Raw genomic sequence first — 12,499 nt, forward strand, 5'->3', positions numbered from 1 at the left:
CCCTGAACACGCCCGATCTCGGAAGCTAAGCAGGGTCGGGCCTGGTTAGTACTTGAATGGGAGACCGCCTGGGAATACCAGGTGCTGTAAGCTTTTTAGACTTTTCTTTGCAGAGGGCGCTGTTGCTGCTGCTTCAGAGGAGACACCTCTTGGAAAGAGCAGGAAAGACTGTTCATCAAAGGAAAAAAGAATATGGAACCTTCACATCATCACTGAAAGGTGAAAGTGAGCATTCATCAGATTTGTTTCTAATCAAAACACTACTTTATTCATGTTTTATTAACATATCATTTTCAAATTGTCTTATTTGGAGAGAGCGATGAAAGAGCAGGGAGTTTACTCTGCATCAGGGAAACAACTGGATATGAAACACTGACAATATTGCTGAAGGTCATTTTTGAAAATTGTAATGATTTTTTTCTTGCAACGATATGCCAAAATTGCACCTTGAGATTGATTTTGGAACAATTGACCCTCCCGCCCACCCACACCTCAAGATGCTATGGTTGCAAAGCAACAGAAGAACCATTGATGATGGTGATGATTCACATGTATAAAGGAGGTATTGTGGGTGGAGTTAATCGCTTACGGCCATACCACCCTGAACACGCCCGATCTCGTCCGATCTCGGCAGCTAAGCAGGGTCGGGCCTGGTTAGTACTTGAATGGGAGACCGCCTGGGAATACCAGGTGCTGTAAGCTTTTTAGACTTTTCTTTGCAGAGGGCGCTGTTGCTGCTGCTTCAGAGGAGACACCTCTTGGAAAGAGCAGGAAAGACTGTTCATCAAAGGAAAAAAGAATATGGAACCCTCACATCATCACTGAAAGGTGAAAGTGAGCATTCATCAGATTTGTTTCTAATCAAAACACTACTTTATTCATGTTTTATTAACATATCATTTTCAAATTGTCTTATTTGGAGAGAGCGATGAAAGAGCAGGGAGTTTACTCTGCATCAGGGAAACAACTGGATATGAAACACTGACAATATTGCTGAAGGTCATTTTTGAAAATTGTAATGATTTTTTTCTTGCAACGATATGACAAAATTGCACCTTGAGATTGATTTTGGAACAATTGACCCTCCCGCCCACCCACACCTCAAGATGCTATGGTTGCAAAGCAACAGAAGAACCATTGATGATGGTGATGATTCACATGTATAAAGGAGGTATTGTGGGTGGAGTTAACCGCTTACGGCCATACCACCCTGAACACGCCCGATCTCGTCCGATCTCGGAAGCTAAGCAGGGTCGGGCCTGGTTAGTACTTGAATGGGAGACCGCCTGGGAATACCAGGTGCTGTAAGCTTTTTAGACTTTTCTTTGCAGAGGGCGCTGTTGCTGCTGCTTCAGAGGAGACACCTCTTGGAAAGAGCAGGAAAGACTGTTCATCAAAGGAAAAAAGAATATGGAACCCTCACATCATCACTGAAAGGTGAAAGTGAGCATTCATCAGATTTGTTTCTAATCAAAACACTACTTTATTCATGTTTTATTAACATATCATTTTCAAATTGTCTTATTTGGAGAGAGCGATGAAAGAGCAGGGAGTTTACTCTGCATCAGGGAAACAACTGGATATGAAACACTGACAATATTGCTGAAGGTCATTTTTGAAAATTGTAATGATTTTTTTCTTGCAACGATATGACAAAATTGCACCTTGAGATTGATTTTGGAACAATTGACCCTCCCGCCCACCCACACCTCAAGATGCTATGGTTGCAAAGCAACAGAAGAACCATTGATGATGGTGATGATTCACATGTATAAAGGAGGTGTTGTGGGTGGAGTTAATCGCTTACGGCCATACCACCCTGAACACGCCTGATCTCGGAAGCTAAGCAGGGTCGGGCCTGGTTAGTACTTGAATGGGAGACCGCCTGGGAATACCAGGTGCTGTAAGCTTTTTAGACTTTTCTTTGCAGAGGGCGCTGTTGCTGCTGCTTCAGAGGAGACACCTCTTGGAAAGAGCAGGAAAGACTGTTCATCAAAGGAAAAAAGAATATGGAACCCTCACATCATCACTGAAAGGTGAAAGTGAGCATTCATCAGATTTGTTTCTAATCAAAACACTACTTTATTCATGTTTTATTAACATATCATTTTCAAATTGTCTTATTTGGAGAGAGCGATGAAAGAGCAGGGAGTTTACTCTGCATCAGGGAAACAACTGGATATGAAACACTGACAATATTGCTGAAGGTCATTTTTGAAAATTGTAATGATTTTTTTCTTGCAACGATATGACAAAATTGCACCTTGAGATTGATTTTGGAACAATTGACCCTCCCGCCCACCCACACCTCAAGATGCTATGGTTGCAAAGCAACAGAAGAACCATTGATGATGGTGATGATTCACATGTATAAAGGAGGTATTGTGGGTGGAGTTAATCGCTTACGGCCATACCACCCTGAACACGCCCGATCTCGTCCGATCTCGGAAGCTAAGCAGGGTCGGGCCTGGTTAGTACTTGAATGGGAGACCGCCTGGGAATACCAGGTGCTGTAAGCTTTTTAGACTTTTCTTTGCAGAGGGCGCTGTTGCTGCTGCTTCAGAGGAGACACCTCTTGGAAAGAGCAGGAAAGACTGTTCATCAAAGGAAAAAAGAATATGGAACCCTCACATCATCACTGAAAGGTGAAAGTGAGCATTCATCAGATTTGTTTCTAATCAAAACACTACTTTATTCATGTTTTATTAACATATCATTTTCAAATTGTCTTATTTGGAGAGAGCGATGAAAGAGCAGGGAGTTTACTCTGCATCAGGGAAACAACTGGATATGAAACACTGACAATATTGCTGAAGGTCATTTTTGAAAATTGTAATGATTTTTTTCTTGCAACGATATGCCAAAATTGCACCTTGAGATTGATTTTGGAACAATTGACCCTCCCGCCCACCCACACCTCAAGATGCTATGGTTGCAAAGCAACAGAAGAACCATTGATGATGGTGATGATTCACATGTATAAAGGAGGTATTGTGGGTGGAGTTAATCGCTTACGGCCATACCACCCTGAACACGCCCGATCTCGTCCGATCTCGGAAGCTAAGCAGGGTCGGGCCTGGTTAGTACTTGAATGGGAGACCGCCTGGGAATACCAGGTGCTGTAAGCTTTTTAGACTTTTCTTTGCAGAGGGCGCTGTTGCTGCTGCTTCAGAGGAGACACCTCTTGGAAAGAGCAGGAAAGACTGTTCATCAAAGGAAAAAAGAATATGGAACCCTCACATCATCACTGAAAGGTGAAAGTGAGCATTCATCAGATTTGTTTCTAATCAAAACACTACTTTATTCATGTTTTATTAACATATCATTTTCAAATTGTCTTATTTGGAGAGAGCGATGAAAGAGCAGGGAGTTTACTCTGCATCAGGGAAACAACTGGATATGAAACACTGACAATATTGCTGAAGGTCATTTTTGAAAATTGTAATGATTTTTTTCTTGCAACGATATGACAAAATTGCACCTTGAGATTGATTTTGGAACAATTGACCCTCCCGCCCACCCACACCTCAAGATGCTATGGTTGCAAAGCAACAGAAGAACCATTGATGATGGTGATGATTCACATGTATAAAGGAGGTATTGTGGGTGGAGTTAATCGCTTACGGCCATACCACCCTGAACACGCCCGATCTCGTCCGATCTCGGAAGCTAAGCAGGGTCGGGCCTGGTTAGTACTTGAATGGGAGACCGCCTGGGAATACCAGGTGCTGTAAGCTTTTTAGACTTTTCTTTGCAGAGGGCGCTGTTGCTGCTGCTTCAGAGGAGACACCTCTTGGAAAGAGCAGGAAAGACTGTTCATCAAAGGAAAAAAGAATATGGAACCCTCACATCATCACTGAAAGGTGAAAGTGAGCATTCATCAGATTTGTTTCTAATCAAAACACTACTTTATTCATGTTTTATTAACATATCATTTTCAAATTGTCTTATTTGGAGAGAGCGATGAAAGAGCAGGGAGTTTACTCTGCATCAGGGAAACAACTGGATATGAAACACTGACAATATTGCTGAAGGTCATTTTTGAAAATTGTAATGATTTTTTTCTTGCAACGATATGCCAAAATTGCACCTTGAGATTGATTTTGGAACAATTGACCCTCCCGCCCACCCACACCTCAAGATGCTATGGTTGCAAAGCAACAGAAGAACCATTGATGATGGTGATGATTCACATGTATAAAGGAGGTATAGTGGGTGGAGTTAATCGCTTACGGCCATACCACCCTGAACACGCCCGATCTCGTCCGATCTCGGAAGCTAAGCAGGGTCGGGCCTGGTTAGTACTTGAATGGGAGACCGCCTGGGAATACCAGGTGCTGTAAGCTTTTTAGACTTTTCTTTGCAGAGGGCGCTGTTGCTGCTGCTTCAGAGGAGACACCTCTTGGAAAGAGCAGGAAAGACTGTTCATCAAAGGAAAAAAGAATATGGAACCCTCACATCATCACTGAAAGGTGAAAGTGAGCATTCATCAGATTTGTTTCTAATCAAAACACTACTTTATTCATGTTTTATTAACATATCATTTTCAAATTGTCTTATTTGGAGAGAGCGATGAAAGAGCAGGGAGTTTACTCTGCATCAGGGAAACAACTGGATATGAAACACTGACAATATTGCTGAAGGTCATTTTTGAAAATTGTAATGATTTTTTTCTTGCAACGATATGCCAAAATTGCACCTTGAGATTGATTTTGGAACAATTGACCCTCCCGCCCACCCACACCTCAAGATGCTATGGTTGCAAAGCAACAGAAGAACCATTGATGACGGTGATGATTCACATGTATAAAGGAGGTATTGTGGGTGGAGTTAATCGCTTACGGCCATACCACCCTGAACACGCCCGATCTCGTCCGATCTCGGAAGCTAAGCAGGGTCGGGCCTGGTTAGTACTTGAATGGGAGACCGCCTGGGAATACCAGGTGCTGTAAGTTTTTTAGACTTTTCTTTGCAGAGGGTGCTGTTGCTGCTGCTTCAGAGGAGACACCTCTTGGAAAGAGCAGGAAAGACTGTTCATCAAAGGAAAAAAGAATATGGAACCCTCACATCATCACTGAAAGGTGAAAGTGAGCATTCATCAGATTTGTTTCTAATCAAAACACTACTTTATTCATGTTTTATTAACATATCATTTTCAAACTGTCTTATTTGGAGAGAGCGATGAAAGAGCAGGGAGTTTACTCTGCATCAGGGAAACAACTGGATATGAAACACTGACAATATTGCTGAAGGTCATTTTTGAAAATTGTAATGATTTTTTTCTTGCAACGATATGCCAAAATTGCACCTTGAGATTGATTTTGGAACAATTGACCCTCCCGCCCACCCACACCTCAAGATGCTATGGTTGCAAAGCAACAGAAGAACCATTGATGATGGTGATGATTCACATGTATAAAGGAGGTATTGTGGGTGGAGTTAATCGCTTACGGCCATACCACCCTGAACACGCCCGATCTCGTCCGATCTCGGAAGCTAAGCAGGGTCGGGCCTGGTTAGTACTTGAATGGGAGACGCCTGGGAATACCAGGTGCTGTAAGCTTTTTAGACTTTTCTTTGCAGAGGGCGCTGTTGCTGCTGCTTCAGAGGAGACACCTCTTGGAAAGAGCAGGAAAGACTGTTCATCAAAGGAAAAAAGAATATGGAACCCTCACATCATCACTGAAAGGTGAAAGTGAGCATTCATCAGATTTGTTTCTAATCAAAACACTACTTTATTCATGTTTTATTAACATATCATTTTCAAATTGTCTTATTTGGAGAGAGCGATGAAAGAGCAGGGAGTTTACTCTGCATCAGGGAAACAACTGGATATGAAACACTGACAATATTGCTGAAGGTCATTTTTGAAAATTGTAATGATTTTTTTCTTGCAACGATATGCCAAAATTGCACCTTGAGATTGATTTTGGAACAATTGACCCTCCCGCCCACCCACACCTCAAGATGCTATGGTTGCAAAGCAACAGAAGAACCATTGATGACGGTGATGATTCACATGTATAAAGGAGGTATTGTGGGTGGAGTTAATCGCTTACGGCCATACCACCCTGAACACGCCCGATCTCGTCCGATCTCGGAAGCTAAGCAGGGTCGGGCCTGGTTAGTACTTGAATGGGAGACCGCCTGGGAATACCAGGTGCTGTAAGTTTTTTAGACTTTTCTTTGCAGAGGGTGCTGTTGCTGCTGCTTCAGAGGAGACACCTCTTGGAAAGAGCAGGAAAGACTGTTCATCAAAGGAAAAAAGAATATGGAACCCTCACATCATCACTGAAAGGTGAAAGTGAGCATTCATCAGATTTGTTTCTAATCAAAACACTACTTTATTCATGTTTTATTAACATATCATTTTCAAACTGTCTTATTTGGAGAGAGCGATGAAAGAGCAGGGAGTTTACTCTGCATCAGGGAAACAACTGGATATGAAACACTGACAATATTGCTGAAGGTCATTTTTGAAAATTGTAATGATTTTTTTCTTGCAACGATATGCCAAAATTGCACCTTGAGATTGATTTTGGAACAATTGACCCTCCCGCCCACCCACACCTCAAGATGCTATGGTTGCAAAGCAACAGAAGAACCATTGATGATGGTGATGATTCACATGTATAAAGGAGGTATTGTGGGTGGAGTTAATCGCTTACGGCCATACCACCCTGAACACGCCCGATCTCGTCCGATCTCGGAAGCTAAGCAGGGTCGGGCCTGGTTAGTACTTGAATGGGAGACCGCCTGGGAATACCAGGTGCTGTAAGCTTTTTAGACTTTTCTTTGCAGAGGGCGCTGTTGCTGCTGCTTCAGAGGAGACACCTCTTGGAAAGAGCAGGAAAGACTGTTCATCAAAGGAAAAAAGAATATGGAACCCTCACATCATCACTGAAAGGTGAAAGTGAGCATTCATCAGATTTGTTTCTAATCAAAACACTACTTTATTCATGTTTTATTAACATATCATTTTCAAATTGTCTTATTTGGAGAGAGCGATGAAAGAGCAGGGAGTTTACTCTGCATCAGGGAAACAACTGGATATGAAACACTGACAATATTGCTGAAGGTCATTTTTGAAAATTGTAATGATTTTTTTCTTGCAACGATATGACAAAATTGCACCTTGAGATTGATTTTGGAACAATTGACCCTCCCGCCCACCCACACCTCAAGATGCTATGGTTGCAAAGCAACAGAAGAACCATTGATGATGGTGATGATTCACATGTATAAAGGAGGTATTGTGGGTGGAGTTAATCGCTTACGGCCATACCACCCTGAACACGCCCGATCTCGTCCGATCTCGGAAGCTAAGCAGGGTCGGGCCTGGTTAGTACTTGAATCGGAGACCGCCTGGGAATACCAGGTGCTGTAAGCTTTTTAGACTTTTCTTTGCAGAGGGCGCTGTTGCTGCTGCTTCAGAGGAGACACCTCTTGGAAAGATCAGGAAAGACTGTTCATCAAAGGAAAAAAGAATATGGAACCCTCACATCATCACTGAAAGGTGAAAGTGAGCATTCATCAGATTTGTTTCTAATCAAAACACTACTTTATTCATGTTTTATTAACATATCATTTTCAAATTGTCTTATTTGGAGAGAGCGATGAAAGAGCAGGGAGTTTACTCTGCATCAGGGAAACAACTGGATATGAAACACTGACAATATTGCTGAAGGTCATTTTTGAAAATTGTAATGATTTTTTTCTTGCAACGATATGACAAAATTGCACCTTGAGATTGATTTTGGAACAATTGACCCTCTCGCCCACCCACACCTCAAGATGCTATGGTTGCAAAGCAACAGAAGAACCATTGATGATGGTGATGATTCACATGTATAAAGGAGGTATTGTGGGTGGAGTTAATCGCTTACGGCCATACCACCCTGAACACGCCCGATCTCGTCCGATCTCGGAAGCTAAGCAGGGTCGGGCCTGGTTAGTACTTGAATGGGAGACCGCCTGGGAATACCAGGTGCTGTAAGCTTTTTAGACTTTTCTTTGCAGAGTGCGCTGTTGCTGCTGCTTCAGAGGAGACACCTCTTGGAAAGAGCAGGAAAGACTGTTCATCAAAGGAAAAAAGAATATGGAACCCTCACATCATCACTGAAAGGTGAAAGTGAGCATTCATCAGATTTGTTTCTAATCAAAACACTACTTTATTCATGTTTTATTAACATATCATTTTCAAATTGTCTTATTTGGAGAGAGCGATGAAAGAGCAGGGAGTTTACTCTGCATCAGGGAAACAACTGGATATGAAACACTGACAATATTGCTGAAGGTCATTTTTGAAAATTGTAATGATTTTTTTCTTGCAACGATATGCCAAAATTGCACCTTGAGATTGATTTTGGAACAATTGACCCTCCCGCCCACCCACACCTCAAGATGCTATGGTTGCAAAGCAACAGAAGAACCATTGATGATGGTGATGATTCACATGTATAAAGGAGGTATTGTGGGTGGAGTTAATCGCTTACGGCCATACCACCCTGAACACGCCCGATCTCGTCCGATCTCGGAAGCTAAGCAGGGTCGGGCCTGGTTAGTACTTGAATGGGAGACCGCCTGGGAATACCAGGTGCTGTAAGCTTTTTAGACTTTTCTTTGCAGAGGGCGCTGTTGCTGCTGCTTCAGAGGAGACACCTCTTGGAAAGAGCAGGAAAGACTGTTCATCAAAGGAAAAAAGAATATGGAACCCTCACATCATCACTGAAAGGTGAAAGTGAGCATTCATCAGATTTGTTTCTAATCAAAACACTACTTTATTCATGTTTTATTAACATATCATTTTCAAATTGTCTTATTTGGAGAGAGGGATGAAAGAGCAGGGAGTTTACTCTGCATCAGGGAAACAACTGGATATGAAACACTGACAATATTGCTGAAGGTCATTTTTGAAAATTGTAATGATTTTTTTCTTGCAACGATATGACAAAATTGCACCTTGAGATTGATTTTGGAACAATTGACCCTCCCGCCCACCCACACCTCAAGATGCTATGGTTGCAAAGCAACAGAAGAACCATTGATGATGGTGATGATTCACATGTATAAAGGAGGTATTGTGGGTGGAGTTAATCGCTTACGGCCATACCACCCTGAACACGCCCGATCTCGTCCGATCTCGGAAGCTAAGCAGGGTCGGGCCTGGTTAGTACTTGAATGGGAGACCGCCTGGGAATACCAGGTGCTGTAAGTTTTTTAGACTTTTCTTTGCAGAGGGCGCTGTTGCTGCTGCTTCAGAGGAGACACCTCTTGGAAAGAGCAGGAAAGACTGTTCATCAAAGGAAAAAAGAATATGGAACCCTCACATCATCACTGAAAGGTGAAAGTGAGCATTCATCAGATTTGTTTCTAATCAAAACACTACTTTATTCATGTTTTATTAACATATCATTTTCAAACTGTCTTATTTGGAGAGAGCGATGAAAGAGCAGGGAGTTTACTCTGCATCAGGGAAACAACTGGATATGAAACACTGACAATATTGCTGAAGGTCATTTTTGAAAATTGTAATGATTTTTTTCTTGCAACGATATGCCAAAATTGCACCTTGAGATTGATTTTGGAACAATTGACCCTCCCGCCCACCCACACCTCAAGATGCTATGGTTGCAAAGCAACAGAAGAACCATTGATGATGGTGATGATTCACATGTATAAAGGAGGTATTGTGGGTGGAGTTAATCGCTTACGGCCATACCACCCTGAACACGCCCGATCTCGTCCGATCTCGGAAGCTAAGCAGGGTCGGGCCTGGTTAGTACTTGAATGGGAGACCGCCTGGGAATACCAGGTGCTGTAAGCTTTTTAGACTTTTCTTTGCAGAGGGCGCTGTTGCTGCTGCTTCAGAGGAGACACCTCTTGGAAAGAGCAGGAAAGACTGTTCATCAAAGGAAAAAAGAATATGGAACCCTCACATCATCACTGAAAGGTGAAAGTGAGCATTCATCAGATTTGTTTCTAATCAAAACACTACTTTATTCATGTTTTATTAACATATCATTTTCAAATTGTCTTATTTGGAGAGAGCAATGAAAGAGCAGGGAGTTTACTCTGCATCAGGGAAACAACTGGATATGAAACACTGACAATATTGCTGAAGGTCATTTTTGAAAATTGTAATGATTTTTTTCTTGCAACGATATGACAAAATTGCACCTTGAGATTGATTTTGGAACAATTGACCCTCCCGCCCACCCACACCTCAAGATGCTATGGTTGCAAAGCAACAGAAGAACCATTGATGATGGTGATGATTCACATGTATAAAGGAGGTATTGTGGGTGGAGTTAATCGCTTACGGCCATACCACCCTGAACACGCCCGATCTCGTCCGATCTCGGAAGCTAAGCAGGGTCGGGCCTGGTTAGTACTTGAATCGGAGACCGCCTGGGAATACCAGGTGCTGTAAGCTTTTTAGACTTTTCTTTGCAGAGGGCGCTGTTGCTGCTGCTTCAGAGGAGACACCTCTTGGAAAGATCAGGAAAGACTGTTCATCAAAGGAAAAAAGAATATGGAACCCTCACATCATCACTGAAAGGTGAAAGTGAGCATTCATCAGATTTGTTTCTAATCAAAACACTACTTTATTCATGTTTTATTAACATATCATTTTCAAATTGTCTTATTTGGAGAGAGCGATGAAAGAGCAGGGAGTTTACTCTGCATCAGGGAAACAACTGGATATGAAACACTGACAATATTGCTGAAGGTCATTTTTGAAAATTGTAATGATTTTTTTCTTGCAACGATATGACAAAATTGCACCTTGAGATTGATTTTGGAACAATTGACCCTCCCGCCCACCCACACCTCAAGATGCTATGGTTGCAAAGCAACAGAAGAACCATTGATGATGGTGATGATTCACATGTATAAAGGAGGTATTGTGGGTGGAGTTAATCGCTTACGGCCATACCACCCTGAACACGCCCGATCTCGTCCGATCTCGGAAGCTAAGCAGGGTCGGGCCTGGTTAGTACTTGAATGGGAGACCGCCTGGGAATACCAGGTGCTGTAAGCTTTTTAGACTTTTCTTTGCAGAGTGCGCTGTTGCTGCTGCTTCAGAGGAGACACCTCTTGGAAAGAGCAGGAAAGACTGTTCATCAAAGGAAAAAAGAATATGGAACCCTCACATCATCACTGAAAGGTGAAAGTGAGCATTCATCAGATTTGTTTCTAATCAAAACACTACTTTATTCATGTTTTATTAACATATCATTTTCAAATTGTCTTATTTGGAGAGAGCGATGAAAGAGCAGGGAGTTTACTCTGCATCAGGGAAACAACTGGATATGAAACACTGACAATATTGCTGAAGGTCATTTTTGAAAATTGTAATGATTTTTTTCTTGCAACGATATGCCAAAATTGCACCTTGAGATTGATTTTGGAACAATTGACCCTCCCGCCCACCCACACCTCAAGATGCTATGGTTGCAAAGCAACAGAAGAACCATTGATGATGGTGATGATTCACATGTATAAAGGAGGTATTGTGGGTGGAGTTAATCGCTTACGGCCATACCACCCTGAACACGCCCGATCTCGTCCGATCTCGGAAGCTAAGCAGGGTCGGGCCTGGTTAGTACTTGAATGGGAGACCGCCTGGGAATACCAGGTGCTGTAAGCTTTTTAGACTTTTCTTTGCAGAGGGCGCTGTTGCTGCTGCTTCAGAGGAGACACCTCTTGGAAAGAGCAGGAAAGACTGTTCATCAAAGGAAAAAAGAATATGGAACCCTCACATCATCACTGAAAGGTGAAAGTGAGCATTCATCAGATTTGTTTCTAATCAAAACACTACTTTATTCATGTTTTATTAACATATCATTTTCAAATTGTCTTATTTGGAGAGAGGGATGAAAGAGCAGGGAGTTTACTCTGCATCAGGGAAACAACTGGATATGAAACACTGACAATATTGCTGAAGGTCATTTTTGAAAATTGTAATGATTTTTTTCTTGCAACGATATGACAAAATTGCACCTTGAGATTGATTTTGGAACAATTGACCCTCCCGCCCACCCACACCTCAAGATGCTATGGTTGCAAAGCAACAGAAGAACCATTGATGATGGTGATGATTCACATGTATAAAGGAGGTATTGTGGGTGGAGTTAATCGCTTACGGCCATACCACCCTGAACACGCCCGATCTCGTCCGATCTCGGAAGCTAAGCAGGGTCGGGCCTGGTTAGTACTTGAATGGGAGACCGCCTGGGAATACCAGGTGCTGTAAGTTTTTTAGACTTTTCTTTGCAGAGGGCGCTGTTGCTGCTGCTTCAGAGGAGACACCTCTTGGAAAGAGCAGGAAAGACTGTTCATCAAAGGAAAAAAGAATATGGAACCCTCACATCATCACTGAAAGGTGAAAGTGAGCATTCATCAGATTTGTTTCTAATCAAAACACTACTTTATTCATGTTTTATTAACATATCATTTTCAAACTGTCTTATTTGGAGAGAGCGATGAAAGAGCA

At 42.2% G+C, this 12,499-nt stretch overlaps 19 non-coding genes and 2 pseudogenes across 19 annotated transcripts; all 21 read left to right on the forward strand.

The window, feature by feature from the left end:
• Positions 1-93, forward strand: part of LOC138409521 (5S ribosomal RNA) — a 109-nt pseudogene extending 16 nt beyond the window's left edge.
• Positions 94-583: 490 nt separating this feature from the next.
• Positions 584-702, forward strand: LOC138408396 (5S ribosomal RNA). The gene has a single exon (XR_011241715.1). It is a non-coding gene; the product is annotated as a 5S ribosomal RNA (ribosomal RNA).
• A 490-nt stretch (positions 703-1,192) lies between these two features.
• On the forward strand, positions 1,193-1,311 carry LOC138407972 (5S ribosomal RNA). The gene has a single exon (XR_011241290.1). It is a non-coding gene; the product is annotated as a 5S ribosomal RNA (ribosomal RNA).
• Positions 1,312-1,801: 490 nt separating this feature from the next.
• On the forward strand, positions 1,802-1,910 carry LOC138409672 (5S ribosomal RNA; annotated as a pseudogene).
• A 490-nt stretch (positions 1,911-2,400) lies between these two features.
• On the forward strand, positions 2,401-2,519 carry LOC138407973 (5S ribosomal RNA). The gene has a single exon (XR_011241291.1). It is a non-coding gene; the product is annotated as a 5S ribosomal RNA (ribosomal RNA).
• Positions 2,520-3,009: 490 nt separating this feature from the next.
• On the forward strand, positions 3,010-3,128 carry LOC138407974 (5S ribosomal RNA). Its single transcript, XR_011241292.1, has one exon. It is a non-coding gene; the product is annotated as a 5S ribosomal RNA (ribosomal RNA).
• A 490-nt stretch (positions 3,129-3,618) lies between these two features.
• LOC138407975 (5S ribosomal RNA) lies at positions 3,619-3,737 on the forward strand. Its single transcript, XR_011241293.1, has one exon. It is a non-coding gene; the product is annotated as a 5S ribosomal RNA (ribosomal RNA).
• Positions 3,738-4,227: 490 nt separating this feature from the next.
• Positions 4,228-4,346, forward strand: LOC138407976 (5S ribosomal RNA). Its single transcript, XR_011241294.1, has one exon. It is a non-coding gene; the product is annotated as a 5S ribosomal RNA (ribosomal RNA).
• A 490-nt stretch (positions 4,347-4,836) lies between these two features.
• LOC138408421 (5S ribosomal RNA) lies at positions 4,837-4,955 on the forward strand. The gene has a single exon (XR_011241740.1). It is a non-coding gene; the product is annotated as a 5S ribosomal RNA (ribosomal RNA).
• A 490-nt stretch (positions 4,956-5,445) lies between these two features.
• Positions 5,446-5,563, forward strand: LOC138409161 (5S ribosomal RNA). Its single transcript, XR_011242481.1, has one exon. It is a non-coding gene; the product is annotated as a 5S ribosomal RNA (ribosomal RNA).
• A 490-nt stretch (positions 5,564-6,053) lies between these two features.
• Positions 6,054-6,172, forward strand: LOC138408422 (5S ribosomal RNA). Its single transcript, XR_011241741.1, has one exon. It is a non-coding gene; the product is annotated as a 5S ribosomal RNA (ribosomal RNA).
• Positions 6,173-6,662: 490 nt separating this feature from the next.
• On the forward strand, positions 6,663-6,781 carry LOC138407977 (5S ribosomal RNA). Its single transcript, XR_011241295.1, has one exon. It is a non-coding gene; the product is annotated as a 5S ribosomal RNA (ribosomal RNA).
• A 490-nt stretch (positions 6,782-7,271) lies between these two features.
• LOC138409091 (5S ribosomal RNA) lies at positions 7,272-7,390 on the forward strand. The gene has a single exon (XR_011242412.1). It is a non-coding gene; the product is annotated as a 5S ribosomal RNA (ribosomal RNA).
• Positions 7,391-7,880: 490 nt separating this feature from the next.
• On the forward strand, positions 7,881-7,999 carry LOC138407979 (5S ribosomal RNA). Its single transcript, XR_011241297.1, has one exon. It is a non-coding gene; the product is annotated as a 5S ribosomal RNA (ribosomal RNA).
• Positions 8,000-8,489: 490 nt separating this feature from the next.
• On the forward strand, positions 8,490-8,608 carry LOC138407980 (5S ribosomal RNA). Its single transcript, XR_011241298.1, has one exon. It is a non-coding gene; the product is annotated as a 5S ribosomal RNA (ribosomal RNA).
• A 490-nt stretch (positions 8,609-9,098) lies between these two features.
• LOC138408423 (5S ribosomal RNA) lies at positions 9,099-9,217 on the forward strand. Its single transcript, XR_011241742.1, has one exon. It is a non-coding gene; the product is annotated as a 5S ribosomal RNA (ribosomal RNA).
• A 490-nt stretch (positions 9,218-9,707) lies between these two features.
• LOC138407981 (5S ribosomal RNA) lies at positions 9,708-9,826 on the forward strand. The gene has a single exon (XR_011241299.1). It is a non-coding gene; the product is annotated as a 5S ribosomal RNA (ribosomal RNA).
• Positions 9,827-10,316: 490 nt separating this feature from the next.
• LOC138409093 (5S ribosomal RNA) lies at positions 10,317-10,435 on the forward strand. The gene has a single exon (XR_011242414.1). It is a non-coding gene; the product is annotated as a 5S ribosomal RNA (ribosomal RNA).
• A 490-nt stretch (positions 10,436-10,925) lies between these two features.
• Positions 10,926-11,044, forward strand: LOC138407982 (5S ribosomal RNA). Its single transcript, XR_011241300.1, has one exon. It is a non-coding gene; the product is annotated as a 5S ribosomal RNA (ribosomal RNA).
• Positions 11,045-11,534: 490 nt separating this feature from the next.
• Positions 11,535-11,653, forward strand: LOC138407983 (5S ribosomal RNA). Its single transcript, XR_011241301.1, has one exon. It is a non-coding gene; the product is annotated as a 5S ribosomal RNA (ribosomal RNA).
• Positions 11,654-12,143: 490 nt separating this feature from the next.
• On the forward strand, positions 12,144-12,262 carry LOC138408425 (5S ribosomal RNA). Its single transcript, XR_011241744.1, has one exon. It is a non-coding gene; the product is annotated as a 5S ribosomal RNA (ribosomal RNA).
• Positions 12,263-12,499: the final 237 nt, after the last annotated feature.

The sequence above is a fragment of the Paralichthys olivaceus genome, chromosome 5, assembly GCF_024713975.1.
Source record: "Paralichthys olivaceus isolate ysfri-2021 chromosome 5, ASM2471397v2, whole genome shotgun sequence".
In the NCBI taxonomy this organism is placed as follows: Eukaryota; Metazoa; Chordata; class Actinopteri; order Pleuronectiformes; family Paralichthyidae; genus Paralichthys; species Paralichthys olivaceus.